Source organism: Panthera uncia (genome assembly GCF_023721935.1).
Source record: "Panthera uncia isolate 11264 chromosome B2 unlocalized genomic scaffold, Puncia_PCG_1.0 HiC_scaffold_24, whole genome shotgun sequence".
In the NCBI taxonomy this organism is placed as follows: domain Eukaryota; kingdom Metazoa; phylum Chordata; class Mammalia; order Carnivora; family Felidae; genus Panthera; species Panthera uncia.
The window spans coordinates 74,249,289-74,259,497 of record NW_026057580.1 but is presented as its reverse complement, the minus strand read 5'-3'; positions in this window follow the sequence as shown (position 1 = coordinate 74,259,497).

Here is a 10,209-nt window from a genome sequence, read left to right as displayed (position 1 = left end):
CTACATCTCCCTGCTATGGGATTTTTATCCTCCTCATTCTTATAGGGGGTGTTGGAGAGTGAAGGCCTCATCTTTTGTAACTTCTATAAGCTGAAAAGGATTGAGGACCATGTTTATTAGGAGGCATAAAAATCCCAACCTATCTGATTAAATGAAAGGCTCCTAATTGTACATTGTCAAGAGTAGATGAAGCTTCATTAAATGGATAGGATATTTAAATTTGGAAACCATGCAGCAAATCTGCAACCACAAAAAAAAATTCCTATTGTAATGATTATTACTTGTAAAAAATAACAGTGTGGAGTAGGAGCAGAACCAAAGAAACAATATTTCCAGAAGGCTAATGGTCATGGATTAAGAAACAATATTTAAAATCAGTATATATGTTGAATGTTAACTCTTTATCTAATAGTAGTGCTAAAGTTAAAGCAGTTAGTTCAGCCACTTGTGCCAAAATATGGGGAGACATTTTTACCTGGAGCACATCCTACAGACCGACAACAGCATATCAAGCCTTTCTTATTCTTTCATGCATACAACTACTTCTATCTGTAAACCATTCAGCCTCTGGATTAGGCAGAGGTTCATCTTTAAATCAGGCCTCCTTGAATATACTTGTTTTATAGTGTCTTTACAAGAGTGAATTGGAAGAGCTTTATTGTCTTTATCACTCAGTAGAGTAACTGGGTTTAAGCCTCAACACACCCTGAGGGTTACATTAGGGGTATCAAGGAGGAGGGCTTGTTAACTTTCGATTTTTTTTTGAAAGAGAGAGTGAGAGTGTGAGTGGAGGAGGGCCAGAGAAAGGGAGAGAGAATTCCAGGCAGTCTACATGCTGTAAGTGCCCTATGTGGGGCTCAAACTCACAAACCATGAGATTGTGACCTGAGCAAAGATCAAGAGTTGGATGCTCAACCAACTGAGCTACCCAGGCACACTGAGGGTCTGTTACTTTAATAATCTCCCATCTGTTAGCCATTGATGTCCTTTAGCTTCTAAAACTCCTTGAACCCCATTTGAACCACATCAATGTGGAGTCATAACATCCAGATGCTGTCCCAGACCTTCGAAATGGGAGAAGATATTTGAAAATGACATGTCTGTTAGGGGTTAGTGTCCAAACTATGTAAAGAATTTATAAAACAAAACACCCAAAAAACAAATAATCCAGTTAAAAAATGGGCGATAGACATGAATAGATTTTTTTTCTAAACTCTACAGATGACTAAGGGACACATGATAAGATGCTCAACATCACTCATTATCATGGAAATAGAAATCAAAACTACACCAGTCAGAATGACTAAAATTAGCATCACAGGAAGCAACACATATTGGCAAGGATGTGGAGAAAGGAGAGCACTCTTACACTGTTGGTTGGAATAAAAAGTGTGGACACTTTTTACTGTGGACAACAGTATGGAGGTTCATGAGAAAGTTAAAAATAGAACTACCATATGATCCAGCTATTGCAATACTAGGTATTTACTCAAAGGAGACAAAAATATTGATTTGAAGGATACATGCACCCCCCTAATGCAAAATTACCAACAATAGCCAATCTATGGAAAGATCCCTAATGTCCATTGACTGATGATGGGTAAAGAAGATGTGGTATATACATAAAATGGAATATTATGCAGCCATAAAAAAGAATGAAATCTTTCCATTTGCAAGGATGTAAATGGAGCTCGAGAGCATAATGCTAATTAATTTCAGGCATACAACATAGTCATTCAACATTTCCGTGTATCACCCAGGGCTGAATGAGTTTAGATTCTAGGATGGTATGAAACTGAAAAAAAACATGTCTGTTCTTGTGTAAGCATTAATGTGTAATGCATTAATAGGAGGGTAGCAGCTTTTAAGATAAATAACATGAGTATATATAGAGGGAATTTAAACAGACCATAGAATATTTATCCTTTATGGTCATTCTATTTAGGTGACAAACTGACTGGATGGAATGCGGATCCCTGAAAGAGAGGACACCAAAGAGTATCTGAAGAGCCAACCCCACCACCTATCTCTCTGTGATATAGTGGTATGAAAAACTTGCAAGTAGTGGCCCATATGAGGGGAATCATGACAAGATATGTTGATTGGTAGTTGAATGTGTATTATATTTGTGTCAAGCATATGATAATTGAATTTGGGAAAGTGTCTAATCCTTCAATGTAAATCTATTCACTACTTACAGATATGAATGTCTTCCCTCCCCTTATCATTGTTAACACCACAACTATTATAAATCCATTTTATAAGAAACAACGCAAATATCTAAAAGACTCCAAAACTAGTGCCAGTGAAGTAGAAGCAACTCTGGCCTTTGTATTAGCGATTTACAGCCTTAAGAGTATCATGAGTGGACAGCAAGCAAAACCATCTTTGTTTTCTGAAGTTATTCAGAAAAAGAGACTTTAAACCATACTCAACAACATTGAGTAACACTGATCTGGTTGAAGCACTTAGCATCCATTTTTTTGTGTGGTAAAATCATCAAGGCTTTTCACCAGTCTGTTAGATGATATACTGGTCAGCATCAATCTAATCCCTCCCTCTTAATGAGTTATGGATTCTGGCAACTCTGCTAATTGGTGAATCATTAAATCTCTTCATGGAAAACTTAGTCTTGAACTGTGCTTTCTCCATGAGCAACAACACAATTATTCTTCCCACTGACATTGATATCAGAAGTTAACTCTTCATTTTAATGAACTCCTACTGAAGAGTAGTTTCAATCTTGATTGGGGGTGAAAGTTTTTTCTATTCTCTTTTTAGGTTCTTTGGCTGATATAATAATTAAATTATATTTTTGTTACCTGCATCTTTTACCCATATCTCTGGATTTTGCATTACTTCATATTTTTGTTCCATAAGGATGCTTTAGAAAACACATGGATAAACACAATATAAGGCAAACTCAATTAAAGCATTACATGAACATTTCCTAGTTGAGGTATAACCAGGAAAAGTGATCAAAAATATTACAGATGCAAGAATAAGTTCATTGATTGTACTGTCACAAACTCCAAAGATCTATGTGCCAAGAAGCAAAGAGATGCATTCTTAGATTCCAGGAGAACAGAGAACATGGGTTTCAATATTCACGTGTTAGCCCATTATTTATGTTACAACAGATAGTGAGTATACTACCTCAGGTAGTTCACAGTATTTGTCGTTCAGAAACATAACATCAGGGAGCAAAGGTAAGCATTGTATGATTATATATGAAAATGAATCAATCACACACTTCCAGGACTATAGGGTGCCAGATGTGTGTTGTGATTTTCTGTAATCCCTGAAACGCTGCTGCTACACTGTCTCGTGAACTTTTTCTGGGGTGAGCTGGCACCTGGCTGCAGTGCAGGGCACCCGCAGCAGCAGGGTCCAGCAAGTGTTCCTGGGTGCAGCCAACATTTGGCCATTGCTTAGTGAGACCCTCCCACAGAGGGGAGAAATGGGTCAAAGCCACAGTCCTTCAGAAGTAAGGGGCCAGGGAAAACAGCCACATCTGAAACAAAACTCAGGAGAGAGGTACTACCTGGGGCTTGGTCACGGACAGTGAAAAGGCGGGGAGTGGACAAAAGCTGAAGACAGAGGACCGGTGCATGATTGTTGATTGGGGAGAACAGAGTTCTGATACTAGAGACTGGGTAGCTGGGTGATGCCATTTTCACCACTCCCTTGAATGCGCATATGCACCTACAGCGCCACAACAATCCACCCCAGTAGACTAGCGGCGCCATCTAGTGGAGAACTGAGCCGTTACACTAAGCTCCACCCGACTGGGCCAACCTGGCTCTTCAAGAACACAAGTCTCACCGCCTGCTTACTTTATGGACTATAAAGCGCTTCATAGTCTGACTTCTAGGGGAAATGAAGTAATTTCAGTCATATTTCAATCTGTTAGCAGATCCATCTATTCAATTTTCTTTTTTTTCTCTTTTTCACTTCTTTTTTTTCTTGAATACAGAAAGAGAAAAAATTCAGTTTTATTTTCAATTTTTATTAAAAATATTTTTCTTTAACTTTTTTACTATATTTTTTACTTTTGTGTAAATTTTTTCAAATTCTATTTTACTTCCATCATTTACTTCCATCCACCCCCCCCCCAGGGGTTCGATGCAATCCCTATCAAAATAACACCAGCATTCTTCACAGAGCTAGAACAAGCAATCCTAAAATTCCTATGGAACCAGAAAAGACCCCGAATAGCCAAAGCAATCTTGAAAAACAAAACCAAAGCAGGAGGCATCACAATCCTAGACTTCAAGTTGTATTACAAAGCTGTAGTCATCAAGGCAGTATGGTCCTGGCACAAAAACAGACACTTAGATCAATGGAACAGAATAGAGAGCCCAGAAATGGTCCCAGACGTATGGCCAACTAATCTTTGACAAAGCAGGAAAGAATATCCAATGGAATAAAAACAGTCTCTCCAGCTAGTGGTGCTGGGAAAACTGGACAGCGACATGCAAAAGAATGAACCTGGACCACTTTCCTACACCAGACACAAAAATAAACTCAAAATGGATGAAAGACCTCAATGTAAGACAAGAAGCCATCCAAATCCTCAAGGAGAAAGCAGGAAAAAACCTCTTTGATCTTGCCCACAGCAACTTCTTACTTAACACGTCTCTGGAGGCAAGGGAAACAAAAGCAAAATGAACTACTGGGACCTCATCAAAATAAAACGCTTCTGCACAGCGAAGGAAACAATCAGCAAAACTAAAAGGCAACCGACAGAATGGGAGAAGATCTTTGCAAACGACATATCAGATAAAGGGTTAGTATCCAAGATCTATAAAGAACTTACCAAACTCAGCACCCAAAAAATAAATAATCCAGTGAAGAGATGGGAAAAAGACATGAATAGACACTTCTCCAAAGAAGACATCCAGATGGCCAACCGACACATGAAAAATGCTCAACTTCACTCGTCATCAGAGAAATACAGATCAAAACCACAATGAGATACCACCTCACACCAGTCAGAATGGCTAACGTTAACAACTCAAGCAACAACAGATGTTGGCGAGGATGTGGAGAAAGAGGATCTCTTTGGCACTGCTGGTGGGAATGCAAACTGGTGCAGCCACACTGGAAAGCAGTATGGAGGTTCCTCAAAAAACAAAAAATAGAACTACCCTATGACCCAGCAATTGCACTACTAGGTATCTATCCAAACAATACAGGTGTGCTGTTTTGAAGGGGCACACGCACCCCAATGTTTATAGCAGCGCTATTAGCAATAGCCAAAGTGTGGAAAGAGCCCAAATGTCCACCAACAGATGAATGGATAAAGAAGATGTGGTATATATATATACATACAATGGAGTATTCCTCGGCAATCAAAAAGAATGAAATCTGGCCATTTGCAACTATGTGGATGGAACTAGAGGTTAGTACGTTAGGTGAAGTTAGAGAAAGACAAATATCATATGACTTCACTCATATGAGGAATTTAAGATACAAAAGAGATGAACTTAAGGGAAGGGAAGCAAAAATAATATAAAAACAGGGAGGGGGACAAAACATAAGAGACTCTTAAATATAGAAAACAAGCAGAGGGTGGCCGGAGGGGTTGTGGGAGTGCGGGATGGGCTAAATGGGTAAGGGGCATGAGGGAATTTACTCCTGAAATCATTGTTGCACTATATGCTAACTAACTTGGATGTAAATTAAAAAATTAATAATTACATATGTAATTTAAAAAATGAAAGTTTGACTCATTTGATTACCTAAAAATTAAAATCTTAAATGTGAAGACAAAACTCATGTAGTTTTTTATAGTTACCGGCCTTCTAATTTTTTTAATGTTCATTTATATTTGAGGGAGAGATGGGGGGGAGGGGCAGAGAGAGAAGGGACAGACATTCCAAAGCAGGCTCTGCGCTGACAGCAGCAGCCTCATGCAGGGTTCAAACACACTATCATGACCTGAACCAAAGTCGGACACTTCACCAACTGAGCCACAAGTTTCTATTTTAAGATGCAAAATTAATCACATCTTAAGACCTCCTTTGTTGCTCAAGACTTTCGAATTTCTGAAGGTGAAATAAAAACTATTCCATAATTATATTGCAAAACAAAAAAGGAATCCTCTTTTGCTAAGAAACTGAGGAATTCCAGCAAATGGAAAACAGATGACATGGCAAATGATGTAAAAGAGGCATATTAATATTTATTAATCACTGAGGTTTTTCAATAATGAGATAATGACAATGAAAGATGAAAGTGTACAATTTAGTATATTTTCTTCTGAAAGTGCTTTCATAAAATAGCTTGCGTTGCTGATAATTCTATTCTTCATTCATATCCCAGATGAACTTCAAGGGAAAATCTTTCATCTGCCTTTGGAAAATCTTGTCAAAGCTTTCATTCTGTTCTGCAGTCATATGATTTTTTTCCAGTCTCCAGTGGTACCTGGGAGGAACAGTAGAGAAATTGCTTCACTGAATATTCAAGAAAGTGGGGGCGTCAAGCTCTAGTGTTGGGAGAAGCACCAGTTTTTGGACTTTTATTTTCCTCCCCTCTAAGACCGGGTTACTCCTGCACACGACCATGAACCTTAACTCTCCCACTTTATAGCAAGGGGGAAAAACAAACTTATCATAGCAATTATGATGTAATTTAAGTAATTAGCCCTATAACTCAGCTGTCAGCCACCTGGAAAAGAAGAAAACTCCTGCAACTTGTGTACTGTCCTGTTGTAGGCTAGCATGGGCTATTGTAGTTTACAGAAGTCCTTTAAAAATTCCCCAAATCAGATATCGTTGGGCAAATATTTACTGATGAGGACATGGCTGCTCAGAGAGATTTTTTTAAATATAGCATGTTTTCATACAGTTTGGAACGGCATACGTGTAATGATTCAATCTTTAGCCTCTTTAGGTTTACAAGTCTTATTTTAAAATTATAGATGCAGAGTTAGGATGACAAATAGATATTGGTAGAAGGAAAAGCAAAGAACCCTGATTGTAAAATCACTCTGAAGTATAAAAAAATAACTAAACCAAACTGAAATACTAATGAAACTGAAAGCGCAAACACAAACTGCAGGAATGGTAAAGCCAGTGTAAATTATTTTCCACTTCATAACATCTCTAAGAAAAAAGTGTGTTTATGTGCAGAAGAAACATATGGGAACGTGCTTCACTTTCACAAGGAAATTTGACTACTCCTCTGTGTCTCCTTAGCCATTTCATCTCTCATTTTCAGGTGTGTAAAAAAATGCATAAACACATAAAATTTCCTTTGTTCAAAGAAAAACCACTCTCAATAAATGAGGAAAAACTGGGCAGAACACAAGGATGGCAGTAGCGACTAATTGGCCAGTTACTGCAATATCCTCAGATGATCTGATCTTGTCAGTAGGTAAGAATTGAATCTTTTGTTCGTTTCTTTTTTCCCAATGTGTAAGAACAACCTGGGCACTGGGGCATTCTCTGGATCTTATTTAACCCAATGTGATGTTTAGTTTCCCACCAGAATGTCTCGAATCCCAAGTACAGCTTGTCTCACTCAGGAACTCATGAAAGCGAACAGTGGAGAATGGACTTGCTCCGTTCCCTGAAAGGCAGGCAGAAAACCCTGGTGCAGAAATGCCACAGACCCTGGCAGCAGAGATGGACAGAGAGTTTCAGGATTTTACTGCTGAACCTCCAGTATATGAGAAAAATCCACCTTTGTCGCTCTACATGTTCTCTCTTGTCTTTAAAATTAATTTGATTATTTTCAAGTGAAATAAATTATCCATGTTCATGAACAATATATGTACATCACAATTAATCTATAAGGCAGTTGCCCTTGCAACCATTAATATTTAACAACAATAATTTTTGGCGTTCTGGATTTTCAATGTTGATTTATTTCACCTAGAGAATCCCACTGATTTCTTTTAAAACTGTATATATTTAGCTACTGTTCAGATACTAAGATGCACATTATATTTAAACACAAATTTTTTATGGCCAGAAATCTAATCAGATTCTGGAAATCAGTATAAATATACAGAACACATATGCCATAGAAACAACCCACTGTTAAATTAAACCTAGTAACAGTCTTCCGTTTTTCAAGCTATCAAAAATGATTTCAGATTATCCAAGATAAAAAGATCAGAAAATTCTAGTGAAGTTAATTTGAAAAGCTGTTGACAGATCATTGGTTAAGTTTTTAAAAGTTAACTGTAACAATGATTTAATAGAAAGATAGAGACAAGCGACACACACAGACACACGTACACACAAACGCACACCACATTAGTACCAGGATCAATACATGGAAGCCATCATTGGACATCGCTTAAAGTTTGGTTACAGACCACCTACAAATCTCAGACTTCTGGACCTTCCTGAAAATCCTCAAAATCTGAATTTCAATGGAGTGAGGACTTGAAATTTTTATTTTCACACACAAACCAGGATACGTCTATCTACTGATGATCGGAAACCACTGTCACAGGGAGTGTGTGTTCTTTTTCAAGTAAATCCTTTGCCTTACCTCATTTGGGGAAGGTAAAATGAGATGGGTCGATGTAAAAAGCAGTATAAATGTGTTATTCATGTAGGCAGAAGCATGTATGTATATTGTGAAATTATTAGCCCTATTAATGATCATTGTTTGCAGATTACCAATCAGAAATCTAAGTTTTCCCACTGATGAATTGAGGTTGGTACATTCATCCTCTCCCTAGTACATGATAGTTCAATAACAAGATGTGTAAAGAGGTTTTATGTTAATAAGAGAATTGAACATACTCAGGAGAATTGGTTCAGAGGAACGGTTTATAAGCCATAGTACATCCTGGCATCAGGAATCACTGGTACAAAACCTGTGCCATGAATGAGGACTTATAGTAGAATAACTCAATTTACTTCAGACCCTTGTGTCCTCTTAGATGCATTTGAGGGTAGAGTACAAACAGTGAAATTCCTACCACAAAGTGTCAACTGACTTTTCTGCTAACACTGAAAGACTAGAAAACCTGCGTAATTGTCAGGAGGTCGGCAAAACTGGTCAAATCATTGTGAATTCTCCTCCTAAGAATTCTCCTGAGTAGGCAGAATGGAGTAGGTTAGGAGAGGCCAATGCACAATGGCTAAAATTAGTTAAAAAACACAACTAAAATACATAAGTTTTATTGTTAAAGACCATAGATCTCTGGAAACAGAAAGAACTAGCTCAACTAAAATTCCAGAGTGGGAAGAGCCTTTTTTAGGTATCCTCGTGTCCTTTCCTCAGAGCATTTGCCAAGTATGGGCTCAGGTCACATTTTGAAACTAGAACAGGAGAATAAAGAACTAAAATCCACACCACTGAAGAGAAGAGCTAAAGAGAAGAGGTAAATACTCTCATTTCTAAGGGCTAAGGAGAAACACACCCCCTGGTCTCTCAGTGGAATGGGGATGAATCAGACAGATTTGAATCTTGTTACATTGAAAACTCATTTCACCCAACTCAATCCATAATTGGACACTGAATGCTAAAAGAAGAATATTAAGGATTTTTTATTTCTAGAGTAAGACAGAGCAAGTTTGAATGAGAGTACTAACACTATATATTTTCTCAAGGTAAATTTCATTTCCTCTCTTCACCTCTTGTTTTCTGTTATGAAACACCACCTACCCCATAAGCATTTTTTTAAATAAAGGAAATAATGCATATGTAATTCTAAAGTTGGTGTCTTGTTCACAGAAGGTGCCTATATACAAAAATATTTTTTTAAACAATATTTCCTTTCTGCTACCACACATAAACCTTTTTTGAGAAGATAAAAGAAGGGAGCAGAAAAGATATGTTTCTCTAAAGGCGTACATCACCTAAGCCACAGCTGTGGAATTTACGAACTCTTGGAAGAAAGGAGTTCAGAAAAGCAGGAGACAATGTAGCAGTAGTGGGCTCCTGGGGATGTGAAATCCTTTCCTAATAGAAGGATCAGGGACCTTTATAACTTTTCTTAAAAGTGCAGCATAGGAAAGAAATTATGTATGTTACTTAAGAAAGATGAACAGAGCAATGAGCAAATGGAAATAAAGGCACTGATGCAGCCAGCAACCCCGAGTTGGGCACAGACACACAAAGATACAAGTGGGTCTACAGAATCTGATGGACGGCAGCATCCACACCCCTACAGGCCTAGACTGACCGTACTATTTGCAATGAGCCAGCCTGACCACAAGAAACCCAGTGTATGCCTGAGCA